The following is a 27,772-nucleotide window of genomic DNA, read 5'->3' as shown; positions in this document are numbered from 1 at the left end:
GAAGGAGATCGAAGTTTATCTTGTATGCGAAATGTAATTTCAAAACTTCCACCCTAAGTCCAGAAAATCTGCCGCGGGCCTCTTTAAGGTACCCTCGCTACATAGAACCCCAAAAAACTGAAGAGAAGATGGTCTGTACATCAGCTTTACACATCTATTTATTTATTTTTTATTTGTTTATTTATTTATTTATTTATTTTTTATTTTTATTATTATTTTTTGTTAAATTAATAATGCTTTAGAAAAACGTCGGATCATTATATCGCTAGTTTTTACTTACCGGTGTATTTATTTTATATATTTTATTTATTTATTTATTTATTTATTTATTTATTTATTTATTTATTTATTTATCAGGTGCTTCGTGTAAATTGTTCAAACAAAAGAATAAAATATCCTGCATAAAATTGTGCATAGTGACAAATGTTTTCGGGGACAAGTAATTTTGAAGTTAACAGGGTCCTCCAAACATTACACGAACTTTCCATACATTAATTAGGTGTTTTATTTCCCATACAACAACAGCAGCAGCAACAGCGACAATAACAACGAAAGCAACAACAGTGAGAGAAATGACAAAAATGCAATAGTGCAAAAAAAACAGAGGAATTTTAGAACGATTTAACGAGAGTGCAAATTTCATATGAATTAACTATGATCATTGAGACTTTTCCTCATTACATTTTTGTAGATATCGATGAGTGTTCTACCAACTCTCATAGTTGTGATGTCAACGCCATGTGCGATAACACCTATGGATCGTACACCTGTGCATGTAATTCTGGATATTCGGGCGACGGAAAAACATGTACTGGTAAGCTACGTCTAGTCTGATCTACTATACTAAGGGAGTAGTATTGTTTACCTTTCCATAAGCGAAAACGTAAGACAAAAAGCCCTGTAAGCAGAAATGTCAGTAAGCTACCTTGAATTATTTATTAACTACTTTATTTCTTTCTTTCCTACATATACTGTTATTCACGTGTTTCATCGAAAGTAAGATGACTAAACTATAACAACGGCTAAAGGAAGGTAGCGTTTACATTAACGCGGTTTCAAATCGTCACGGTTCCATGCCCTTGAAACCACATATAAAACAATACGGTTTCAAAGCGTTTACACGGTGCCAATCTCACTGTTTTCAGGTGCTTACGTTATGCCGATCTCGTTCCCATTCACTCATTATTGAGGAAAGGGATCTGGGTTCGATAATTACGCCGTCTTTATCTTTTTGTCAACACACCGGTCACCAAAGCGTGATATAAGAGTTTGTATGGCGTTAACATTAAATCGAAAGTTAGACAACAATATTTCCACAAAACCCACAAAAAAATATACTCAAGTCTGAAAAAGCTTACCTGGTGTTTTTTGCTGTGTTTCCAAAGCTTCTCAGTGCTTCCAAACGCCGTTTTGAGCGGTTTATCTCTCAGCGTCTGGTCCACGTGCATCACTGTATTATGTTAATGAAAGGTTGGAAACTTGAAGTCGAATTTCAATGTAATTTGACCCGTCATTTGCGGAAAGCACTTCGAAAACCTCACTAAAGAACACGCTTACCTGCCTCACCACATGCCAAGAAGTTCATTTATTGAGACACAGTCATTCGTTGAAAACAAAGTTGATTTCAAATCGGGCGCTATTTTTGTGGCAGAGCGAGCCGCGTCCCTGGAATGTCATGACAAACTCACGGTCAAACCTAGGCATGAGTACTAAAATGTGCCCAACCTTTCATTAACATAATACAATGGTGCACGTGGACCAGCCGCTGTAAGATAAACCGCTTAAAACGGCGTTTGGAAGCACAGAGAAGCCTTGAAAACGCAGCAAAAAACAACGGGTAAGCTTTTCCAGACTTATTCCTCGCGAAGCGAGGAGCGAAGGCCCTGGCGTAGCGAGGTTAATTCCTCGCGAAGCGAGGGCCGAAGGCCCGAGCATAGCGAGGTTAATAAATTTGTCGGGCCAAGCCGGCCCGAGCGGAGCTTAACGGCGAATTCGAGAGAAAAATATATTTATATATATATATGTATGTATGTATGTATGTATGTATGTATGTATGTATGTATGTATGTATGTATGTATGTATGTATGTATGTATGTATGTATGTATGTATGTATGTATGTATATTTCGTTGAAGGTGTCCGTACTGGTGCCTAGCAACAGTAAAAAACAAAGTATGAATGACGTCGGACTATCTGGCGTCGTCTGGAGCAAAATTTGCATACATCGGGAAAGTTTGCGTGTCGGATCAAATTTCAACAATATTCACTAAATACAGAACTATCTCTCCAGAATCTTTTCCCTTTTTTCCAGAAATCTTTTTTGTGAAAGATTGCATTGAAAAAATTACACGTTTTGTGGCCGCGGTAAAATAATTTCCCGTGGGAAATAAATTCATCGAACACGACAGCGCTGCACGCCTCTTGTACATTTCGTTGCCTCAGAAATAGATTTTGAACCGCAAACTAGCCTGTGGAACTACGAAAAGACCATGCTCATCAAAATAGTTGCTATGTTCAGAAACCTTTTAATCTCCTCGTTTGATGCTACAATACTAGTGAAGAGGTCTTTCCACCCAGCCCCAGCTTCGCGAGGTTTTGCGAGTCACGTATTTCTAGTAAATGTGTCGGGCCGAGCCGGCCCGAGCGGAGCTAAGCCGCGCGAATTCGAGCGAAAAATATATTTATTTATATGTTTACATCTCTTTGAAAGTGTCCGCACTGTTGCCTAGCAACAATGAAAAACAAAGTATGAATGACGTCAGATTGTCTGGCGTCGTCTGGAGCAAAATTTGCATACATCGGAATTAATATGCCTGCATGATCAAATTTCAACTGCAATGTTCATCAATACTCACTGGATAAGGAACTATCTCTCCAGAATCTTTTCCCTTTCTTTTAAAAACCTTTTAGTGAAAGATTGCATTGAAGAAATTACGCCTTTTTGTGGCCGCGGTAAAATAATTTTCCGTGGGGAAATAAATTCATCGAACATGACAGCGCTGCACGCCCGTTGTACATTACGTAGCGTCAGAAATAGATTTTCAGCCGCAAACTAGCCTGTGGAACTACGAAAATACCATGCTCACCAAAAAAAATCCTATCCCCCTTTTAATCTCCTCATTTGATGCTACAATACGAGTAAAGAGGGCTTTCTACCCAGCCCCAGCTTCGCGAGGTTTTGCGAGTCACGTATTTCTAGTTATATTTTTGTGGGTTTCTGGGAATATTGCTGGCAATTTTTCGATTTAATTTTAACGCCATACAAACTCTTATATCATGCTTTGGTGACTTGTGGTCAAAATGGCGAAAAATAGCGCACAATTCACATGGACGCATTGACTGACAACGAAGTAGAACTCCTGTTGAAAGTAGCCAATTTAATTTATATGAAACCAGCGCTGTTCTCCATGTGAGGTTCCCCATTTTAAATCTTCGCGCCGAAGTGAAATTTCAACCGGCGACCTCGGTTTCGGTGACGGTCTCGACCAGCGTCGTGTAAACGAAAACAATGTGGTTAAAAATGAAACCGCGTTCGTGTAAACGCTACCTAAAAGGCACTTGATTATATGTCAGTAATGAGCGTCTTGATTTAATCATTTTTATCCACAGATATCGACGAGTGTGCTAGCGGCGTCCACGACTGTCACAGTTTTGCTTCATGTACGAATACCTTGGGATCTTACAGTTGTTCGTGCAACCATCCTTTGGTAGGGAATGGGAAAAACTGCAGTCACTCTGCGTCAGGTGAGTCACAATGATCTCATATAATTGATTTATATACTTGAATCCTGCAAACAAACAATCACACACACGAAGTTCAAAAACAACGTGGAGTGGAGACGTCCCGTTACACGTTTTCATTATGCTCTGGGTTTCTCCTGTACCACCAGAGATATCGAATGCTACTATAAACTAAAACAGTGGATAGTGCATTGGCGCGCTCTGTTTGGCTACTGGAACTTGGGATAGCAAGTGCTATTTACCTCCAAAAAACTCGTAAACTTCGCGTTTATTAAGAGAAAAACGGTTTCACGGTCTCCTACTGTAACAAACGAAGAAATTTAACAAATAAAGGAAGAAGCTTGCCCCGCTAACACAAAGGAGGCGGCAAAATTTGGTTGGCAGATTTTACAGGTAAACCTTGATCCATTTGAGCCTAAATTTATCGATGAAACCTGTGAAAAAGCTGTTGGTTGCAAAATTGTAATGGTTGACAGGAATCAATGATTAAAAATCATCATTTTCGTACCATATTATCGCACTGTTTTAGTATATAGTAATACAACTATTCACCTTAGTGTCGGAGGCCAGTGGTACCACTAGGCACCTCCACCCCGGTCAATAGTTGTTAATTGCTGCCCCCGCAGGGTTTTGGCACAGAGGCCAAAACCGGAGGAGGCACCCTAGGATTCCCCGCGTGTATACATATGAGGAATTTCAAAATGTAAGAAAGTAAGTACTGTAAGTAAATTTGTTAGTATGCGAAAAAAATCTCGATTTGATCAAACTAGGCGCGCATGGTGGTCTCGGGTAATATTTCAACAAGAGCGCAAGGTGCTGTCGGGTAGCTGTCTTTCTGCAACCACGAGGTCTTCGAGTAGCGTTTGACGGTCTTGCGAGCTTGAGTTTGCGTTTCGTCGTCCTCTAGCAGCATTTCGAGCTCTTTCTAGCAGTGTTTCAAGGTCTTGCAACCACGAGTTCGCATTTCGCCATCATTTGGCAGCATTTCAACCACGAGTTCGCGTTTTGCCGTCTTCTAGCAGAGTCTGAGTGTCAAGGTCTTGCAACCACGAAGTCAGGTTTGGTCATCTTCTGCATCTTTAGCAGCCTTTCAAAGCACGAGTTCACATAATTATACATACAATACGTTGCTGTTTCACAAAACAAAACTGTATGACTGCAATAGATTTCAATGTCAAATTTACAGAGAAATATACTAACCAGTTACATGGCTGTTAACTTCAATAAATATTCAAACGTTTCTTTTTTTAACATTCCTATGCACAGTATTTTAATTCATATCCAGTAAAAACCACATACAGGTGTTAAACAGATCTTCAAAATTGGGGGCAGCTCTAGTGAAAACTACAACTAGTTTAATATAAAAAGGGCAGCTAAGACACGCAGATATTCTGTGACTGCATTACTTATAAACGTAATCAGAACGTGCTGATTCTAAGCTCTTGTTCATATAGACAGTTAACAAAGAAAGGATTATACAGATAAAAACAATAATTATAATCATAATTTTCATAAATATGATAAAGAAAAAAACAGTAAGAAGAAAAGTCTTTATCGCCAGTGTAAATATGTACAAACCACATGGGCAAGTAAATTATGGTTGAACTGAATGGCAGGATGATAGTTTCGAAAGTTTAATTTGTTGTTTAGGTAGCAAAATGCTTCGAAGAACTAAAGAAGTGCAGTCATTGTACAAACATTAATTTAAAATATTCCCAAAGCATGGGCTCGACACTCAACTCTCAATTATAAGGGCCCACAAAAGTAGAGTCTACTGTGTGATAGTTTGAAATTTTGAGATATAAGGAATCGTTTCTGTAACGAAAAATTCTAATCAACTTTGCAATAATTCCACGAAAATTAACATTTAAGTTAAATAAAAGTCATATAAAATTTACTTCGGCCAATGCGTTTTTTTTTAAGCTCGTGGATCAAAACGGAAAACATTGGTGGTTAGAATGATGTTACGCTATCCACCACTGTAAGCACTGAAAAACAATCAAACAATCAAACAAATAAACAAAAACACACACAAAAAAAGAAAAAATAACCTCTGATTACTTGATGTTATTCACATTGTATAATACAATGGACTCCGACTAGGCAAAGTGTAGTTTAAAATATCTCGATTAGAAAACCTAAACCTTTAATGAACGTTAACTCATAGCACGGTTTTTCAAGTGTGCGATTTTTAGGTGTGTGTATCTTTGCGGAAGGGGTTATCTAGGTTCGTCCTCAAAAGACAAAATACGCATCTGTTCTTCGTATTTTTATCTTTCAATCAGACGTAAGGCCACCTGGGTAAAATTTTAGCGCGGCTCTGACCTACCTTCTTTCATGTGCCGTTATGTGCCATGCGTCTTTCATGCGTTTTCCGTTAAACCTTCTGCTGTATATAATTGAAATCTGCCATTAAAAGGTCTTCACATACAGGAACGCTGTAAAACAACCCACTTGGTAGGGAGCATGAGAAGTAAACTTATTCTTCTCCGGTCTTTTTCATGATTTATTCCCGTTCCGTAGAAGTAAACCTGCCATCCACTTGCTTAAATGCTATTTCCTGTTTTTTTTTAGGAAAAGTGAATGAACAATGATTTGTAATTCTTTGGTATGCATTGGAAGGTCTTTTCAGTCTGGCACGTTTACTTTCATTTTCCGTTTGTCTTTCTCTGAACGAAAAACAACCCACTACCCGCTATATTCCACCATACCAAATAGCACAAAGTAATCAAGAAAAAAGGATAAAGAAATTTGGCGAACTTTGTTAGTCACATAAAGTCCGTCAAGAATTCATTTCGAACCTGTCAAACTTGTAGGTATTTGGAACAAGCTAACGTCTATCTTACTCGTTCTACTTTCCTCTCAAAATGTAGGAATGAATATTCAAATTGCGTAAGCCTTTAAAAGGAAACGGCCAGCACACTATTTGGAGGAGAATAGATCTCTTTCATAATGGAGGGCATAATTAGTATTCTTTTATGTGCATGCAAATAAGCGTTCTTGGCCTCGCTTTTGAGTGAAAATACTTTTGTTTTTACACATGCTAGCGAGGCCAGGAAGGCTAATTTAAATGCATACAAAAGAATAGCAATTAAGCCCTCCATTTATGAAAGAGGTCTATGGGCAAGATAAAAGCTCTTGTTTTCGAAAGATTAGATTTGCTAAACGAGACACTTTTTAGTGATATAACATCCCTCAGTGGTATAACGCAAGATCACATTATGATGTCGGTGCCTAGATGGCAGTCATCGAAATTCATCTGACAAAAAATTAGTGCTCATCTCCGTCACATTCTATAGTTCTTTAGAACAAGGGGTGTTTGATTTTACTAATTCGTATACATCATATCTGTGGAGTGCTCCGAGCTAAGTCAAAATATCTTGATACACCAACTATTGGCCCCACACCGTTTTCATTTGAATCACTAGAGATTGGATGCATACTCTTCGTGCAGTATGTTTCTTCGGTTTTTATAAACTGTAATCGGATTAGGCCATGCATCAAACATTTTTATTTCATACATACTGAGATTTACAGATAGAATTGATCTGTTGAAAACCCGGTTCGGAAATTCTCGCAGCCAATGGCAACAGCGAAACGACTTTCTCACACGTGGGAAATCCGTTTCGTCCAATCAGAAAGCGGCTGTCAAAACGCATCACCATTTTCAATGAATGAATGAATGAATGAATGTGGTAGCTTTGGCGTATCTTTGTCGATTGCACTAGCTTTTGTACGGCTCTAAATTTCTCGCATTCCGGGATTTCGGCTTTTTGGCAAAACATTCCGATAAACAACTACTGATGGCTGAATGTTCTGGCAATGGTGGCTGAATGTTCTGACAGTAGGTTCAAACCTTTGGATAAACCCATCCGGCGGAGAATATAAGCTTATTACCGACCAAGAAAACAAAACACTCGAGCAAAAGCGGAGCGGGATGTGAAGCTACTTACTGCATTTCTGTTGGAGAAAAACGAACAAAGAAAAATTGAAGAAATTTAACCAGAAGAGCTCAACCGCTACGTTAGTGAATTCATTGTTTGCGTGAAAAGAAAAGATGGCCAAGACTATGAACCATCATGCCTTCGAGGGCTGTTTTCAAGTTTCAACCGGTATGTAAAAGAACGCAAGTATACTCAGCGAGTATAATATTATGGAAGACATTGCGTTTGATTTAGATTTTAGAAAAGAATTTACTCGGAATCTCAAATGCCGAAACAAACACAGTGTTGCTTTTCAATTCGGTGCATTTTGGCTTGAGAGGCTGTGAAGAACATCGGCAGATGACTTGGGGCGACGTGCAACTTCACATGAAAGCTGACGGAACTGAATAATTAGAGTATTCTGAACAGCAAACGAAAACTAGAACGGGAGCAGAACCCTGTAATGTCAGGAGCTGTTAAACCGAAGGCTTTCGCACCATCAAACGGTCCACCTGAAAGAGATCCAGTTGCCGTTTACAAGATTTATTCCGAAAAGCGACCTGACGCGATGAATAAACCTGGTGCGCCATACTATCTCGAAATAAATTCTACAAAAAGTCCTTCGTAAAAAAAAAAAAAAAAAATGTGGTTTAAATCAAGTGCAAATGGGTCAGAACAAATTGAACAGTTGGATAAAAAAAAATGGCGGAAAATGGAGGCCTTTCAAGTAAACGTCTGACAATCACAGCAGTCGAAAACGCACTTTTGAAATAACTTTCATTATTACAATAAAACACTTGTGGGCTATGTGTACATGTTTACCAAACCTGTTCAGCACGGAAAAATCTCAGTATGTATAAAATAAACCAATTACAGCATGGGAAGTGCTTTGTACGGTGTTTACGCACTCGCTGTTTTGTATCAGAAATCTCACTCGTTTGCTGCGCTCACTCGTTCGATTTCTGATACGTCAACAGCTCGTGGGTAAACACCGTACGCGCGCACTTTTAGGTAGGTTATATCTCGATGCCTTTCGGTTCTAGGTTGGTATTTTAAGAATTTAGCCAAGTTCGGCAATCTCCTCTGTGTTCTTGCGGTCTGAATTCCCTTCTTGGACTCTTTTATGCTTCCAATGAATTCCTGGCACTTTTGGATTTTTGGGTTCTAACTTTAAATGCAAAGAAAAAATTAATCTCAACGGGTATCCTTCTGAAGAAAAACAAATGTGTTGATTGAATATTGAAGCTGGAGGGAGGTGTGTTATCCCTGGAAGACTAGCGCGTTGTATTTCCGCCGTCCTATATGGCTGGAATTTAGCGAAACAAAAATATGGTTTGTAATAATCTAAATTTGCAATTAATACAAACACTTTGCTGTGTGCCATTTACATTATTTCCTACAAAAAACGGGTGAGAGCCCTTTTCTAACAAAATTCAAGTGCTTACATCAATTTGCAAATATGGTTTAAAAAAAATAGTGAACAAAATCATGACTCCCGTTTCAACTTTTTTGTTTTTCGATTAAAGCTTTCTTTAAATATTTTCTTAACATTTTGTCGCAGTAATTTGAAAAGAAAAACCATCGTATCCAATTTTTTATTAATATTTGGATTATACTGCTTCGCCACTGGTTTGAATTTTGCAAACAACGGATCAAAAGAGATTTCCTTGTTTTAATAAAATGAGAGGAAATCAGAGCAAATTTGTTGTAATGATATCTACTGTGATCATTATCGTGCGCAGCGTAAAAATGCATGTGCACGTGGGGATTGCTCTCGGTAAGTTCAATGTTTTCGATCTCCTCTTAACTTCAATAATATTACCTGTTGAAAGTGCATGTCCTATGCCAAATTCGATCTAAAGATAAGATTGCGTAAGTTCCTTTCTCTAAACCCTGGTTTTCACTAGCGACGCAAGCACAAGCGCAAGCGTAAGAATACTTATTTCACCATGAAAACGGCCTCGACGCAGGTAAAAGCACAAGCGCAAGCACAAGCAAAAGGATCATTCATTTTTTTTTTTATCTTGTGCTTGCGTCGCGTTCTTTTTCACTTGACATAAAGCTCTTATGCTTGTGCTTGCGCCTGTGTTTGCGTCGCTTTATTGAGACATGCGTTAGAGTTCGCCAACGTATAATCAAACCTACGGATATTCTCGGTTTTCACTGTCACGCCATTGAAAAAAAAAATCGAAATCATTCCATGAATGAAGTCAAGAAATTGACATGGTATAGAGGATAAATAAATAAGGCATCTGTCCAAGTGTCAGGTCTGTGCGGCATTCTGTACTCGAGTTATTTGACAAAATGTTCCACATAAATTTATAGAGCTTAGTATGGAGACGCCATGTTTGTGTCCCTCTGAGGGGCACAAACATGGCGGCCGGAAATAGGAAAAAACATCTGGAGTTCACTTTTGCCAGAAAAGAGGTTTGTTTGCCCTTGTTAATTTTCGAATGTTTAGATTAATATTTCTCCACAAACTTAAATTGTTTAGAATGCTGAAAATCACCCGAAGAGTCATTTTTAAGATACGGAAAAGCTCTGACACGGCCGTCCTCCTAATGTCACGCACGATGGAAACTCGGAAATTGAAACCGTTCTATTTTCAAAAGGAAGCACGACATCGAGCTAAGAAATTGTGAACAGACATACTTTTAGGTCATCTCTCCTTGAATGAAGGTAAAAATTCTGTAGGCCTCCCAGTTTTGAATTTTAGAATTTGGTGACGTCATGTGAAAACCGAGAATACTGGAACGTGAGAGGTTGAAAGACGTTGGCTAGGTTAAATAGGCCTTATCACGGTTTTCGACGCCATTTTGACGAGTAGGCAAACAGGCTTGAAATTACAGTGTTTGTATGGAAATCCGATGTGAAATAATTTTCATAAAACATTGCCTTTGAAAAATTCATGAATTGGAAACTTTTTGCAGTAGGAAAAGGATTTTTAGAAAAAAATTGGAGGGATGTAGCTGTGCCAGAAAGCGTCCAGTCGTGTTTTGAACTTTCCATACATTTTGTCTGTATAGCGAACCAGCCGTAAACTGCTACTAAAAATAGTTCGCGGGAAAAATGCAGGGAAATGTATCGAAAGTTCAAAACACGACTGGACGCTATGTGGCACAGCTACATCCCTCCAATTTTTTTTTTCATAAAATCCTTTTCCTAGCTAGTGCCAAAAGTTTCCAATTCATAGATTTTTCAGAAACGATCGGATTTCCATACAAACACTGTTATTTCAAGCCTGTTTGCCTACTCGACAAAGTGGCGTCGAAAACCGTGATAAGGCCTATTGTAAGGATATTTTTCCCTCACTCACGTGCTCTTCTTATTTCTCTACAATTTCTGTTCTGACTTCTTACACTACCATGGCAACACATCACGCCAATTGAACACTAAATTACTATGAATATTGCGACTTAATTTTAATGCTCGGGCGGATAAGAGAGGAAAAAGGGATGACATTCCTTCCTGTGATATTTCTTTTTTCAACATTTAACTTGGGACAACAATTCGTCGTCAGGGGCCGTTTTCAGCAAATGTTCGTCTATATTTATAGCAGCAATTTGGGTGAAAATCCGCCTGGGTTCGTTAACAAGATCGAAAAATTACGCCCACTACCGGAACCAATCAGATTGCATGATGTACATAAGTCCTCCTGCTCGCGCACTGAGAAATAGAAAACGATGAAAAAAGATTATTTTCAGTTTTTAATAGGAAAAAGAGACAAACGCCTGTCCTTCACATTTGCAAAATCAATGAGGATCTTACCAGTGGCAACTTCGTTATGTTTATGAATATTAATAAATGGAAGAGAGAAAATATGACCTTTTTGCACCTGTCACCCAAAAAGCGGCGACATTTCTGGGAGATGTTAGTAATTAACCGTGACTTGTGCGTCATCGCGTACGATGCAATGTATTACTATCTGAAAACCTTTGTCTTGCTAAATTCAGCGAACTGCAGTTAAACTTTTTTTTTAGATCCCAAGATTTATTTCTTATTTTGTCACTGATTGTACTTTATCTTGCGCATGTGCGTGTTTGGTAGCTACGCCCCTGTATTCCCTAGCGGCATAATGCATTACGAGCTGGAATGGTGTTGCTGGAATTATTTTAAATCATGATTATAATAATTATGATAATTTTAATGCTTAGAAATATTATCCTCTGGTAACAATGATCTGGGATACGACAACGAACTGAAACTTGTTTTAGTCTGATTTGTGATGATTATCACTGTGTTACTTTTATTACCGTTTCTCTTCAGAATGCCAAAACTATAACAGTCTGAACAATGGTATCAGAAAGATAACTTACATCACTCCTCTGCATCGTTGTGACTCTGGACTGTCTGGGTGGTATCGGTTTGAAGGTGCCGCAGGGAAACAAATGGCTTCTTCGTGCCCACCCTATAATAGGTGTAACACTGGTGCAACAGGATGGTTATCAGGCGGACACCCTCATGTTGCTGATGGTCAAGTGAACAGAAGGGTATGTTTTCATTGGAAAAGTGGATGCTGCCAGTTTTCAACTACCATCCGAGTGAGGAACTGCGGTTCTTTCTACGTGTATTACCTCAGTGGCACACCTACCTGTGATCTCGGCTTCTGTGGTAGTGACTAGAGAAGAACTGAGAGTGTTCTATTTTCAGCAAACCCTACAGTTTAATTTTTTTTTTTTTTTTTTATGAGGATGATTTTCTTTTTTTTTTTTTCTTCAGCTAATCAAGACCATAAGAACAGGATTTTTTTTTTCTTATCTTGGGACTGATCAGTACAGTAACATTTTCCAATTTAATTATTTTGTTTTCGGAAAATTATTCCAGTCTGAAATACTTAAAAAAATACATTCTTGGTTATTATATCTAGAAGGTGATCACAAATTGCACTTATCTTAAATTCGAGTTTAGTTGTGTTCAAGAGTATAACAACCTTGTGTCAATAAGTTACTTTAACTATAATGCTGACACTTCCAACGGAGCCGAGAGCCAAGAAAATCTAATATTGGAATTTTGATTGAAAATAATTTGCTTGCGCTATAGGTATATCTGCTCTTTTAAGGCCAGTTTTCAAGCGGAAACTACTATAAGACCAGCTAAGGCAACCTACGGAATAGTTTTTGTTTTCGGTGCCTTGACCTTGAGGCTAACAAAGTACTTACACTTTCAACTGGAAATAATATCATGGTATAATAATGCATCAAAGCTCCAGTGTTGTCTTTCAGCGTTTGTAGTTTTAATCCTTTGATGAAATAGGAAAATGCCATTGCTTTCAGTAGTTTTCCAGCTGAAATGTATCTCATTAGGCTCACATATCACTGATGCTAGTACGTATTCCTAGATGTGGAGGCAATTAAATTATTTTGAAGAAAAGTACAATATCTTTCGGCCGTTACAACAGCCATCGCCAGTAACGAAAAAAAGGTAACAAAATTGAATTTGAGATAAATATAAAACATAAATGTTTTACTTATAACTTGTTTACTGCTATCAAGACCTTTAATTAATCAATGGAAACACCAAACCCAAAATTTAAATGTGAATCCTGTACATGATTGATTCTGTTTTTCTTGTTGAGGTAAAAAAAAAAATGCCAATAAATTAAAATAGTAAGGGATAACTATGTATCTTTAACGTTTGGGACCATTCTCAAAGGAAAAATGGGTAGATTGTAAACGTTACACGGTTAGGGTTGACGCAATCGAAGAAATAAAGCAACGTGTTGTTAAACGTTAAATTGGTTGTTATTTTGCTCTCATAGTTATTAACAAGTTACATAAATCACGGCTCAAAATTAAACAGAAATGCGGGCAGCAGAATTCTGCTTACAAAAGCTAAAACAAAAACATGGGAAATAATAGAGCCGTTCAGTTGATGTCATACCATAAGCATTTTGTTTTCCATTTCAAGCAAGTTGCCAGAATTAGAATGAATCACCAACTATGGATAGTTTCTTCGTAAACCACAGATTTGAAAACAGTATTAGGGTCAAAAGTCATATGTCAGACATGTCTAAGTCATTCGGGAGCTTAAAGTGTATATGACAGATTTTTTTTTTTTATTTGCTTGATCGAATCTTCTTGTTGTTCTCGTATGAAAATCGAAAAAATAAATTCGCTATCGATTTTTCTTCCCCTCGTTTGAGGCGGTCAAAGACGTGAAATTTCACTTCCGGGTGTGTACAAAACCGCGCAAGGCGGGAGACTAGGGATAGTGAAGCTGTGACGTCAATACAAGAACGCCACTTTCGCGGAATTCTCTGTTTCACTTTTTAACGTCTTTCGTGTTGCTGCAGCCGTAAACAACGCACCGCAGAACCATCTTTCTTCCTTTGCATAAGGAAAAACACTGAAACAGAGAATCTGCGAAAGTGGCGTTCTTGTATTGACGTCACAGGTCCACTATCCCTAGTCTCCCGCCTTGCGCGGTTTTGTACACACCCAGAAGTGAAATTTCACTTCTTTGACCGCCTCAAACGAGGGGAAGAAAAATCGATAGCGAATTTATTTTTTCGATTTTCATACGAGAACAACAAGAAGATTCGATCAAGCAAATAAAAAAAAAAAAAATCTGTCATATACACTTTAACGGATACAAATAACCCAGACTGGTACGGCTTCGGATCCTTCTCCATACAAGTAACTTCTACTTACATGTCTGTGTTAACATTTTTCCTCACGGGTAGCATGTCACTTCGTCTAAGAAGTTAGTTATTCGTTGTTTGTCTAATCTATTGGTTCTGTTGTTTTTTGTTTTTGTTTTTTTTTTTTTTGCTGTCGGCTGATTTCATCTTTAGTTATAAGGAATAAACGGTGCACGACAAACATCTTATGTTGGTCTGATCTGAAATCGTAACGATTTAGTTGGTGGGTGGGAGATTGAGATCGTGCTGGTCTGGTGTAAACACTAACAAAGCTGTTCCCAACAAATCTCACGATCAATGCCTTTTCGGTGACCTAGTGAAATTTGTTCCTTCCTTGATCTAGTCCATTTTCGGGCTAGGTGATCCCTTTTCCGACAATCTTTCGGCATCAGGCGTCATCAACCAATAAACTTTATTGTTGTTTATTTCAACAGGGTGCAACATCGCCTGAAAATTTTGAATATAGTTGTTAAAAACCTCAGGTTTTCTTCGGCAAAATGACAGCTCGCAATTTCGTGACACAAGCGAAAAAAAAATCAGCTAGCATTTTTGAAAAGCTAACAGCATCTCGCAAATTCGGGAAATAATATTCCATTCCCTATAAAACTTTCTGTAACCTAAATTTTCAACTAAAGCATTCAAACAGATCAAACTCCATTAGCTTACACAAATATGTCTTCAAAAGGACACAAAACGATCCGAGAAACAGATGAGACAACACTTTTAATAGTTTGCTTAAATGTTCTCATTGGGTGATATACACCACTCGCCTGAAAGGGTATATCAGTACAAAAACATATATATGTTCACCATTCAAACAGCTTCTGCTTTCAGCGAGGCTATACACGAGATGATAAAAATCAAATTGTTGAACAACACACTAAGCTATTTAAAAAAAATATAGTTACTTTATTAGCAACCTCATACACACTCCCTATAGCGGTTTTCTGGATCCTTCTGCGCTAAAAGGTGAAAAAAAAATATCTTTTGTGATTGTAAAGGATTCGTTCATATAATACATATTAATAATTTAGTGCGGAAAATAACACACGCATGTTGGACTATTTCTTCTTGCTCGTCTGGTAGATTGTGTATCTTCAACATGTTACTCATCTGTAACTGAACGGGTCAGCTTATAATTTAGACGGGCAATTCGCCTGCTTTTATCAGCCTTCTTGTATGTCTATTTACATATATCTCAGGACAAATTATCCCTCTAAGAGCAAGGACTCTGCAACATCAAAGTGCCCAATCTCGTACCCAGAGTTCTCAGGCTCTTTGGCCAGCGGTTGGAATTCGGGATTTTTTTTTTTTTTTTTTGAGTGGCTGCATCATAACGGCTTACATTGTGTTACCGCAGAAATCCTGCGTTAATGAAATTAAAGTTCCCCAGTCTTTCTCCTGGTGACCAAGCGTTGACCAAAAAAACCTGAGGACTTTGGGCACGAAATTGCCAAGTGCCGTGTTCACAATTAGAGGAATAATTTTTCGGACGGATTATTACCGCAGAGAAGTTGTCATGTGAAAGCGGCCATTGCGGAGAGCAAAGGTAGGGATAGACATGAAGAGAGTCCAAAAGTGGTCTAGTCTTCCCTCGTTTTTAATTCATCTTTCAATTTGGCGCTGCCCGACATTGCTCTCTACAAGTTTAAACCTGGAACAGAGCGGTTTTCAATTGAGCATCGAAAGTAACTTCGCGTTTGCTTTGGTTTTTCTTTATCACGCTCTGTGATTGGTTAGAAAAACTCGCGCCACTTTTTCAACCAATGAGAAGCAAGACCAAAACTAATCTTTTGTGATTGGCCAAAGTAAATGCTTTGCTTTTCGTTTTAGGACACTCAATTTAAAAACATTCTAACTGAACCCTTTAAGCCCTAACAGTGATCAGCATCAAATTTCTTTTTATAATATATATATTTAGACAAGCCTAAAAGCGGAGCTCCACATTTATTATGTTTTAAATAACATATAATGACATATATGTCCGTTGGCGCCTGACCCGTCTCGGCCCTTTGAACCAATGTAATAGAAAATAGTATGAAAAGTGACGTGACCCACTTCAGAAAAGTTCTTCAGTGATCCGGTAGGGCAACTTTTTTCAATTGATTTTGTAGAAAAGAAGTTAACGGAAAACAAAATGTTACCGATATATAGAAGATTATAGGGTTCTTTTGTCTTCAGCTCCTTGTATTATCTTTTAAAGGCATCGTTGTACACGCGGGGTTGGCAATATCTGATTTACAAAATACGTAAGATAGCAGCATGGTCACTCTCTAGTCTTACATATCACAGTGAATGACTACCATGGATGGGTTGAACATGCTCATTGCGGCGTCATAGCACAAACCACTTCGCTCCTACAGTCCACTATGTGGTAAGCATCGATTGGTAACTAGTAATCCATATTTGATTTCGTATCCATTGACCTGAAAGCTAGCGAAATGTCTTCTGTTCTGCTGGAATTTAACAACTAATCTCATGTTCTCACTTTCTTCATTATGCTAGTTTTTAGGGAGCACTAAAAACGACTGCGTGGAAGGCTACAGGGATATTAGCTGCTCTCGTATTAATGTGGTTAACACATATGTCAAAACGCATGCTCAGAGATTTTGACTTTGTTGCACCGTTGTACATGGTCCACAAAAATATTGTTTACCGCATGATGATTGGCTAAGTGAATTAGTTAAGAATGGACAAAACATTCTTCACGGTAATTGCCCCATTCCCATTTCTACTTTTTTTTTCAATTCCCCACTTTAGGTTACTGAAATCTCATTTTTCCAAGGCGAAGGCAGGTCAATATATATCAGTTCCCATTTTACCCCTTCATAAACCTCTTTGTTCAATAGGCTAACAATATAATTATTGCGTCAACGAAGGAGACGCTTGCTAATCGAGTCGTCCCAATACTGTCCATCATGCCCAGCGCGCGTGTTCCTTGGCGCAAAAAATCGAGAAAATATGTCGGTGCAAAATCGCACCGTCACAATAGCATAATGAATATGACAGTCCATCATGCTCAGCGCGTTTCTTACCCAGTGCCTACCGCTGTAAATGTTCAGCGGCAGCAGCATACCGCTGTAAATGTTCCTAAGCGCGAGTAATCGAGAAAAGAGGTTGTATATCGCATAGGATTGTATATCGGATGGGATTGATATAAAAATATCATTAAGTGCAAAAATGTTTTAAAAAAACACAGACGTTTCTTCAGTGTGGTCATGTCATGCATCTCTGAGGAACTTTTCTTTCACCGTTCATTATAAAAGCGTCACAATAGCATCTAAACGTCCCGCGTGCGTTTCATCCCGTTCCTCGTGGTCGCTACGAAAAGTACAAAACGAAAAGTACAAGACAAGGTAAGATCCTTTTCTTTCTGAAATATTCGCCGCATCCTTGGTAGGATGCCCTATAAACACCTGGGACTGGTAGTATAAAACGTTTCTAACGGCTGTTGACAATTGTTCCAAGACAATAAGCTAATGTTTTGCAACTATACTTACAGGTTTCTGTAATCTTAACATGATTAATGCAACCCAGTAGGGTGTCTAAGGGCCTAAGTCGACGCACTATAACCTTCGATTACTACTAGTCTAACATAATATCCACCGAGTAAACATGAAAGGGTGAGATTAAGGCTGTAAAAATTCATGATATTGCTTCGATCTGGACCAAAGGTCATTTCATTTCCTTCAAAACATCGCGTTCAGAAGTTAGTTATGGCAACAATCAGAACATTCAATAATGTACGGGAAATACCTTATCCCCCCCCCCCCCCCAGAAAACTCCACACAGGGTGGAGATTGGCGCAAGTTAAAGGTAGCAGTTCTCGCATTCGCGCCATTGCAATTGCAGCAAGCGGAAATGGCGCGAAAATTCGTATAGGAGGGAGGCCGACGCGCTGCAAGTTGCCATTTTTTTCCGCGTTAAAAAAAAGAAGGTAAGTTACATTTTTCTCTTTTATTTTCTTTACAGAAAATGCTTTATCTTCACCGGTCTATTGTTAGAAATATTGTCTCTTTTAACCATACGCCCTTTATGGGTATTGACCATTTTTCATCAATTTTACAGGCAAATGGCAAGTAGAGAAAAGACGGACGGCTCCGGCCAGGAACAAGTAAGGGAAAGTCGTACACTTACGCAGTTTTGCTTCTTATTTGTTTAAATTGATTTTGCACTTATCCAGTTACTTCGTACAAAACTGAAAATAATCTTATATAAAGGGTTCATAATTTCATGTTTAAACTACCAATTTAAAGTCCACAAACATATTTCGGCAGCCCCAGGAACAGCCCTCCCTTTTTCGATGGCGGTGTGAAGCTTTGTGTCGGATATTGACAGCATTGGTTACGAAAATTAGCAGCAACGAGGAAAACAAGACAAAACGACGTGTAAATAATTTACACGTTGAACAGTTATAATTATTATAACTGTTCAAGTTCATTATGCCCGAGTTTATGCAGAAACACGGTTTGGAAGTTTATAGTCGTTATGTCATGTTTGAAATTACGCACAATTATTTTAACCTTATATGTTGATCCCCTTAAAAATTATAATCTCGCTTTCTCGCAAGGATGCATGAGTCTAAACCACTCTCTCTACATCAAGGATACGTCAAAATGAAAGGCAGAAGAAATGAAACAGTAAAAAAAAAAAAAAAAAAGAAAAAAGAAAAAAAAAAAAAAAAAAGGCAAAGAAAGCGAAGCAGCAAAATGATTTTTACGGTGTAACTTCAAAGGTGTTCCACTCTAACTCGCTTTCTACATTTTGCGATTTCTTTTTATTGTTCTAATCCTTTTCGTACGGATTTTCGTAATTTAGAAACGTTACATGGTTAAAACAGTCAAACGTTCCTTTTCTATAAAACCGCGTGAAGGCATTGTATCCCACCTATCCCCTCACAGGAAGTGTTCCGTTTAGTTTACGCACTTCAAGCTGCCTACATTGCTCTCTTTTAAATATTTTCAACGTCATAATGCGTGTTAAAATTAGTTCGTAAAATGTTAAAAAAAATATTTTTTTCCCATCGTTAGATGAACCAAGATGAAGACTCTGTAACCGGTAAGAAAGACATTTCTTGCTTTTACCTGTTTCTGTTTGCTTGACATTGATTTCTTACCATGGTGTAGTTCTGCTTTGAGCGTACACTACACAGTATCTGCCAATGAACTTTTTTTTTCTACGCAGTAACAGAATCAGAGCCCGAAATTCAACCGTACCGCCCACGGAGTAAGTATTACAATGCACATGCTGTTATTCTTTAATTATTAACCGTTTCCTCGTTTCAATTTTCTTTGGATGAGAGTCAGTAGCGGAGGGGTGATGAGTATCATTTTACTAGTGTTCAAAGGAAGTAAAATCGTTCATTTTATGGATAACTCTTCCTTCGTTTTTTTTAGATGTTTGATTAACTAGGTGCACTTACAATTCTTGCAAAATTTAAAAGCGTGCTCGCTTTCCATCACAATCTAAATTTTCAGACCACTTGGACAAAACATTGACTTTCGTATCGTTATCCCATCTTAACATCTCATTATTACTTCCATTATATTGCAGAAAAAAGAACAAAAGAAGTCAGAAGTAAGTGCAACTCATTGGATTATATACTATCCATGATTTCCCATGTTTACTATTTTTGCAGGGATGGGCAAGAGGAAGAAAACACCCATAACAAACGTGACAGTTGTGTATGCAGTTATTTGCACATTTTAATATTAAGTCGTTGTTTTGGATGGATATAGGTCAATTCCATAGAGAAAGAGAAATATTGTTCGAAATGTGAGGACCATGAAACCCTCACTAAGTGAAATAAATGGGCGATTGTTGTCTAGTGAGGTAGTGATCACAATCAGAGATAAGGCTTACAAGAGATGAAAAAGTAACTGGCAATTTATTTTCTGCACATGAATTAAAAAGGTTACTGCTGATTGAGTGAAAATGTTAAAGAGAGGCATACTCAATACCAGCTGTTGGTATGCTTTTACTGTTTGTTTCAAAGTCCTGTTTTTCCAAGAGATAATACACAGCAATATGTTTATGTGTTGGAGAACCATCATTACTAAAAGACAGCAAATTTATTACAATGTTAAATTTCACTGCATATTTATTAACCGTACTCATAACCAGACACTCTTTAGACAGTTTAACTTCCTATTCCACCTCTTTACAGGGTGCTATACCTGTCATGGCTATGGCCACAAGGCCAAATACTGCACTTCGACAGATGAAGGTAAAACTGCAATTAAGTCACCTCTATATCTGTCTTTACTACAGAAAAGTATGTTAATTTATTGTTATGCACCTTTTGTACTTTTTGATAGATGACAACATCACATGTTATTCTTGTGGGGGGTTGGGACACAAAAAAGCTACAAAAAGTGTCCCACCCCCAGGGGCATAAGGGGCACCAAACAAATGGCGCCCCCCCAAAAAAACAATGCATCAAGACAAAGGTAATTATTATCAAGGTAGACATTTACTGTGAATAGACTTCATTAACAGGTTTCATTGGCTAAAAGTACTTTTTTACAATTCTTTACAGAGTCCATGGGTTCTAATAATTTTTCATTAGTTATGTACTTTAAGTGTTAATTCTGTGTGAAGAAATGATAACCTTTGGCGTGACCATTTAAAATAACACCTTTTTAGCAAACATTATTATGTTAAATATTTGTTATTTTGCACTTTACAAAATTAAACTTCAAAGTGTTCTTGAATTTTAACTTTGAGTGGTCCTTAAGGATTACTTCTCTGAAGTTGTTGTTTTGGATATAAGTCCAAAATTCATAAGACAACCATAATTTCCCCTTCTGTAACATTAGTATGAAATTTATTACTTAAGCACTTCCATTTTCCCAATTTAAACTATTTACAGAATTTTGTTTCCCTTGTTTAAGATACTAATACCTGCACATTTCATTTCTTTCAACAGAAAAAAACAAAAAGGAAGCAAATGGCAAGAACGTCTTTTACATCTATAATCAGTAAAATCACTATGATATTACTGATTATAGATGTAAAAGTACATCTTAGTACAAAACAATAACAACATTAACTTAAAAGTAATGTGCAGTTCCAGAAAATATCCAGGACCACCCCATGGAAGGTCAACAGAAATTCTTATGGTGAGGTAGGAGCTAAAATGAAATATTGTGGGGAGGATGTCTGATGCAAAACAATAAAACTTTCCATGGAATGAGTATGGACATTTTCTGGAACTTCAAACTTATGTGAGAATAAATGTGAACTTAAAAGTATTGGTAATGTGTAGTACCAGAAAAAATACATAAGCACCCCATGGATGTACTCAACAGAAATTCTTAAGGTGAGGTAGAAGCTAAAATGACATTTTGTGGGAAGGATGTGTAATGCAACGCAATAAAACCTTACATGGGAAGAGTATGGATATTTTCTGGAACTTTATTGAACTAATAAATGTGAAAATAAATATCAACTTCAAAGTACCAGTAATGTACAGTTGCAGAAAAAATCCATAACCACCCCATGGAAGGTGATCGGAAATTCTTAGGGTGAGTGAGCCAAAATGAAATGTTGTGGGGAGGATGTGTGATGCAAAACAGTAAAACCTTCCATGGGGAGAGTATGGATATTTTCTGGAACTTCATTGAACTTATGTGAAAATAAATGTCACCTTAAAAGTACCGGTCATGTGTAGTTCCAGAAAATATCCATAACCACCCCATGGAAGGTAATCAGAAATTGTTATAGTGATGTAGGAGTTAAACTGAAATTTTGTGGGGAGGATGTGTGATATAAAACAATAAAACCTTCCATGGGAAGAGTCTGGAAATTTTCTGGAACTTCAAGCTTATGTGAAAATAATTGTAAACTTAAGAGTATTGGTAAAGTGTAGTTCCAGAAAAATAACCATAACAACCCCATGGAAGGTCAACAGAAAATTTAAGATGAGGTGGGGCGTTAATAGTAAAAAGTTGAAAAAGGGAATTTCCTGGTCAGAGGGTGGTTTGGATGCAGAACAAAAAAAAAAAAACCTTCCAGGGGGGTGGGGGGTGTAGAGATATTTTCTGGAACTACACAGTTTACCTTTGATTTTTTATTTAATAAAAATAAGCTTCTTTTTACAGTTAGCCAAAGTCTGCTTTTTGTTCTTCTTCTTCCTTTTTTTTTTTTTTTTACACCACAGTATCCTTCTGATGGGAATTTTGACTTTGCAAGGCATTTTAATCAAATATGGAACTTCCACTGTGCCAAAACCAATACATTCCCTAAGTACATAAACCTTCTTCCAGAGACTTCACAACTGAATGGTTATTTTCATATTTGGAAAAGGGCAAACATTATATATGTTGCTTTTTTCACAGCTATGCCATTTTGGTGTAGGATGCAAAGTAAGAAACATTGAGAATAAACAACCTATTGTTTTGAATAGAGACATGATGACATTATTATCAAATGCAGTGTTTGAATACAGTAGCTTTGAAAACATTTTACATGAGTAAATTGTGCAAGAGTGTTGGCTATGCAAGTCTGTAGTCTGTATCATTGTCCCACATCAGGTTTTGTCCAGTATCAATTTACATTTTGATCAAATTATTTAGGATATGAAATCACACGACAATCATACAACAGCGGCTCCACAATAATTACTTGTGCCGTGTGGTGCCAAGTTAAATGACGTGTCACATACAAGATGGGGTATGCAAAACAAATCAGTAAATATAAAACCTATGCATTCAAAAAAAGAAGTATATCTCGGAAATTCTTAATTACTACTTTAAATCATTTCTGTCCAAACGTCTAAATATCCATACTTGAAAAATAATGACAGAAAATGCTTGCAAAATGTTATGTTTTAATACAATGCCAGTGATCACCACCAGATTTGGTAGAAAGTGTAGAGCACTTAAATATGGCCTTCACGGCAATCATACCAGAAATTGCAATCTTTAAGTGTTATCATTACCCCTGGACACACAGATACATATCTTACTCACTATTAGTAATGAAACATAATCAATGCACAAATGGTTTCTGTCTTGATCTTAAGTTCACTTCACTTGTCCCCTGTTGCCAAGATGGCGCATAGGATTAGGGCTTTCTGTTTTCAACCAAAGGTGAAAACGCAAGGATTAAAGCTGGGAATTAAAGCAACCTGGTATGAAATTTTAAGGTTTAAAGTGCACCTAACCACAAAATGTTTTTTTCTCTTAAAGAAATCTTTGCACCTGTTCAAAACATATTGTGCTATTTAACGCCTTTTTAGAACCAAATCTTGACTTTTTATAGCGGGCTGTAAAAGTTACGAGATCTAGCCATCATCTGTCCCATGACCGAGCTACTAAGGGACATGGGTCTATTCCTTACTTTACGTCACAAACTGATTTGCATTGTATTAAGTCTTTGTGAAAATGCATGCAAAGCAGTTTGTGACATCAAGTAAGGTCAGTAGACCCATGCCCCTTACTAGCTCGGTCATGGTACAGATGATGGCTAGGTTTCGTAACTTTTACAGCCTATAAAAAAGTCAAGATTTGGTTGAAAAAAGGTGCAAAAAGGCTCAATGCATTTCGAACAGGTGCAAAGATTTATTTAAGCGAAAAAAATTTTGGGTTGTGGGTTTTTATTATTATGCACTATTTCAATGGTTTACAACAAAAGGAAATTACAATATAGAACAAAAGTAACATAAAGACAGCATTAAATTACATAAATGTGAAAAGTGAAATGTGGCAGTGACCAAAGGAGCTTAGGCTTTCAAGTTGGTCACTGCCACGTGCAGTTATAACTGGTGTATAACGTGAAACTAACAAGCACAGGGTATTCTACCAAACAAAATGATGTTCTGCTTTCCCCTAAATTTCATTTGCACTGGAAAATTAATGCAAATCTATCTGGTTGTTAGTTATGCCTTACAATTTCTCTCTATCTGTTGATTTGGGGGAGTAAGCGATGCTGGAAGTTATCAAATATGGCCCAAGTTTAAGCTTGTAACAGCTTTAATTCTTGTTCTATTATTGTATTTTATTATTGTTTTGCGCAGGTGAGCATTTCTGTATGAAATCCATGCACTACAAATTTTAAATATTATTATTATTATTATTATTATTATTATTATTATTATTATTATTATTATTATTTTAATATTATATTTCTAGTGACATATAATTTTTAACAATAACATATAAGTTGGTTTATCGTACACCTGTCCTGGCCTGCTCAATCAATGCTATAGAAAATACTAATGGAAAACTGACATGAACCACTTCAGAAAAAGTTCTTTAAGTACCCTGTTAAACAACTTTCTTTAATGGTGGTAAATTAACCTTTACTAAATAATAATAAAAAAATTATTATAATAATAAGAATAATAATTTTATCGTTTACAGTTTTCATGAGTCAACTGATCATGAAACAGCAACAAAGTTTTGTACACCTCTTGCTACTATCAGTTGCTGCTGTGTGTTAACATTGTTTACACTTTATTGGTTATCGGTTCCAAGGAAAAACTATTAGTTAATTTTTTTTTCTTGACGATCTCGATCTTACCTCTTTGGAAACATCCACATCCTTCTGATAAGACGTTTAGGAAATCATGGCCATCTAAAAATTCCAAAGATTTCTGAATAGTCGAGGCATCATCGCAGGTTATGCCATTCAACAACTGAAGGGAAATTTACTTGCAATTTCATCAGCTGCTAGTTCAGTTTTGGAGGTGGTACAAGGTAAGCATGCAGTTTGTGATTGTGGAAATCCGGGATGGTGCCAATATTAAATCTCCCGTAAACGAAACTTTCGAGGCAGTTGCTTTAATCTGTTTCCATCCGCTTTCAAAATCCACGATTGCAATTTTCCCGTCAAATGCATGTCATTAAATTGTTTACATGGTCTTGCTACTGAAATTCTTCCTGTACAACAAGAGGTATCCTGAACATTGTGCATGTCTTTGGCAAACGTCTTTCTTCAAACAATCTTTACCAAGTTCCGTAGACCAAACGTTAATCTCTTGTAACATCACATCTGTTTTGAACACATTATAAGTTAATTTTTAGGTTTTGTTTTTTTGAAAATGAATTTCATTCCCTCAGTGTCATCATTATGTTATCCCTGTTTTCAAAGGAAATCCAAAACAAAGCATTATAATTAGATTGCACCTCAAAGGGAATGTCAAAATTAAGACATGCTGTCCAGTAAATTTGTTCTATTTGTAATTTGTTTGTAAATTTTGGGAAGAATTTCTTGAGACAATTAATTTGCTTTAATTGGTTGGCTGCAGCAGTATACTTTTATTCACACGTGAAGATTTTTTTTCCCAGGTAAGGGAAATCGGCACAGACACACGTAATTCTTCATAACCTAATTGCCCATCCCCAACAGCATTTCATCTTGTAAACTATAATATCTAAATGTAAAGACAGTGTACCTGACTTTCTGTGATGTCCTAATAGTGACCAAGGTGTTCAGGAAATAAAAACAATTTCCATCAACGTGGCGTTGAGCCACTAAACATGGAACATGAATTACAAAAGGTAAAGAATGTTGAGGCCACTTAGACTAAGTTCATGACTTGGCGTTATAAAAAAATTTATAGCTGCTTAATGGAAGGCAAATAAAAACTCAATTCACCATTGAAGTTTTTTTTGCCACAATGCTACAGCTGTACACCATTGACTGCCACATGTATACATTTTGTGTACTTTGCATAGGTCAAATACCAAAACACCCAAAATAACACACAAATGTGTGGTAGATAAACAGTGATAGACTCTCCAAATTGACTTCTCCTTTAAAACGGGTCTGCGAAATCTGCGAGCCAGCGAGCCATGCGAGCCACCGTGCGAGCCATGCGAGTCATGCGAGTCACGCGAGTCATGCGAGTCATGCGAGCCACAGTGCAAATGTTAAGAATTTTTATTTGTTTTATTTAATTTCGCGTGAGAAAATTTTGGACGAATTTTTTTCTTTATTTATTTTTTTTTTCGTTTTTGTTATAATTTTGGAGAGAATTTTGACCATTCAAAATCGCCCAAGATGCACAAAAAAATAAAAACATTACGCAAAAATTTATTAAGGTTCAAGACTTCAGAAAAAAAAATCCGAGAAAAACATACAGCTGCACCGCTACTCGAATAGGTATCTATTGACACTTGTCATTCATTGATATCCACGTGGAACTTCATTCAAGAAAAGAAAAAAAAAAAAGAAAAGAAAAGAACAGCACCTCGATCTCCGTGTGTTGGCGTCAAGAATGGTGAGTAAATCGCGCCATTTTAACAGGTTTGGTCTTTAGTCGAGAATCAGAGTTATCAGAACTCTGTCGGTTGGCTGACTGCTGCATGTGGTTGTCCTTTCCCTTAGACAAGTCTTTCTTCAAAACTCGCCACTTGAGTGGCAGAGGCTGGTTTCGAGATAGCATTCGACCCACCAGCTGACGGCAAATGCTTCTGTTACGCTGATTCTTTTCAAATTGAATTTAGTGCGACAACATTGACTTCGCTCATCTTTGAGCACTCATTTATCATACCCTACAAGATTGGAATGACACTGACAATCAGTCCTGACGTGTCAATTACAGTCAACCCAGGTCGCGCGTGAACAGTATTTCCAAGAATGAAATGAACATTCGAATTTCTCTTTGTAATGTCCGACGTGTGAATGGAATGTTGGACATTTCTCTGGAAATCGTTCCGAAAAAGACGCATTAACTGAAAAAAAAAAAAAAAGATTCAAAATACTTGGGAAACAATTGTTATTCTTGAAATATTTAATTTTGCAGTGTAAAGAAAAATTCATAGCTTTAAGCCGCCGTTACACGTTGAAACTTTTAGCTGAAACTTGTGTGCAACGGCGCTGCGAAACAAGTTTCAGCGGGCGTTGCGCCGTGTAACATGGTCGGTTTCGTGAAACTTTTTCGAACTTCCGTTGCGAGACAAGTTTCACGAAAAGTAGAACCGCTTTCTACTTCTGCAACGGCTCGCAACGGTCGCAGTGGTGAAAAAGCAAGAGTTTCACCGTGTAACACCACTTCGTGAAACTTGTCTCGTTTGCCGTTGCACGCAAGTTTCAGCTAAAAGTTTCAACGTGTAACGGCGGCTTTACACCGTCAATAAGCTAGGGAAATTTATACGGGAACTCTGAAATCTCGTTGGCGATTTTCAAAACTGACATGTAAATTTCAAAACTCCGTTCAAATTTCAAAAATATCGTTCACGCGTGACCTAGGTTGACTGTAACCAAAAACTGAAATATGATGGTTTGCGTTGTCCCACTGTAAGAATTAAATATTGCGATGTTATTCATCTTGTTCCGATGCTCTTGTTCTTGTTCTTATGTGAATGTTAAAATACAACAAATAAAAATTCTTAAATTTTATACTGTGGCTCGCATGACTCGCGTGACTCGCATGGCTCGCATGGCTCGCACGGCTCGCATGGCTCGCATGGCTCACATGGCTCGCTGACTCGCAGATTTTTATCACTCCTTTAAAACTGGA

The 27,772-nt window shown here is 37.4% G+C and overlaps 4 long non-coding RNA genes and 1 pseudogene across 5 annotated transcripts in view; 2 read left to right on the top strand and 3 right to left on the bottom strand.

Annotated features, from left to right (window-relative positions):
* LOC146466095 (uncharacterized) overlaps positions 1-12,751 on the top strand; it is a 150,696-nt pseudogene extending 137,945 nt beyond the window's left edge. Inside the window, exons 15-17 of the transcript XR_014868147.1 lie at positions 692-814; positions 3,610-3,744; positions 11,931-12,751. The product of XR_014868147.1 is annotated as an uncharacterized LOC146466095 (transcript). The remainder of the gene's footprint in view (positions 1-691; positions 815-3,609; positions 3,745-11,930) is intronic.
* LOC146466087 (uncharacterized) overlaps positions 1-27,772 on the bottom strand; it is a 277,353-nt gene that overhangs the window by 158,427 nt on the left and 91,154 nt on the right. The gene's annotated exons all lie outside the window — the stretch shown is intronic.
* LOC146466091 (uncharacterized) overlaps positions 1-27,772 on the bottom strand; it is a 65,343-nt gene that overhangs the window by 29,549 nt on the left and 8,022 nt on the right. The window lies entirely within an intron of this gene.
* On the top strand, positions 18,237-20,701 carry LOC146466094 (uncharacterized). The gene is made up of 6 exons (XR_014868158.1): positions 18,237-18,418; positions 19,335-19,362; positions 19,489-19,530; positions 19,858-19,881; positions 20,471-20,530; positions 20,622-20,701. It is a non-coding gene; the product is annotated as an uncharacterized LOC146466094 (long non-coding RNA).
* Positions 20,755-23,562, bottom strand: LOC146466093 (uncharacterized). The gene is made up of 2 exons (XR_014868151.1): positions 21,888-23,562; positions 20,755-21,685 (listed from the first exon to the last, which is right to left on the bottom strand). It is a non-coding gene; the product is annotated as an uncharacterized LOC146466093 (long non-coding RNA).

The sequence above is a fragment of the Pavona decussata genome, unplaced genomic scaffold (genome assembly GCF_977016875.1).
Source record: "Pavona decussata unplaced genomic scaffold, jaPavDecu1.1 SCAFFOLD_154, whole genome shotgun sequence".
NCBI lineage: Eukaryota > Metazoa > Cnidaria > Anthozoa > Scleractinia > Agariciidae > Pavona > Pavona decussata.
Note: the sequence above shows the minus strand (reverse complement) of the source record. Positions and strands in the feature narration are given on the sequence as shown.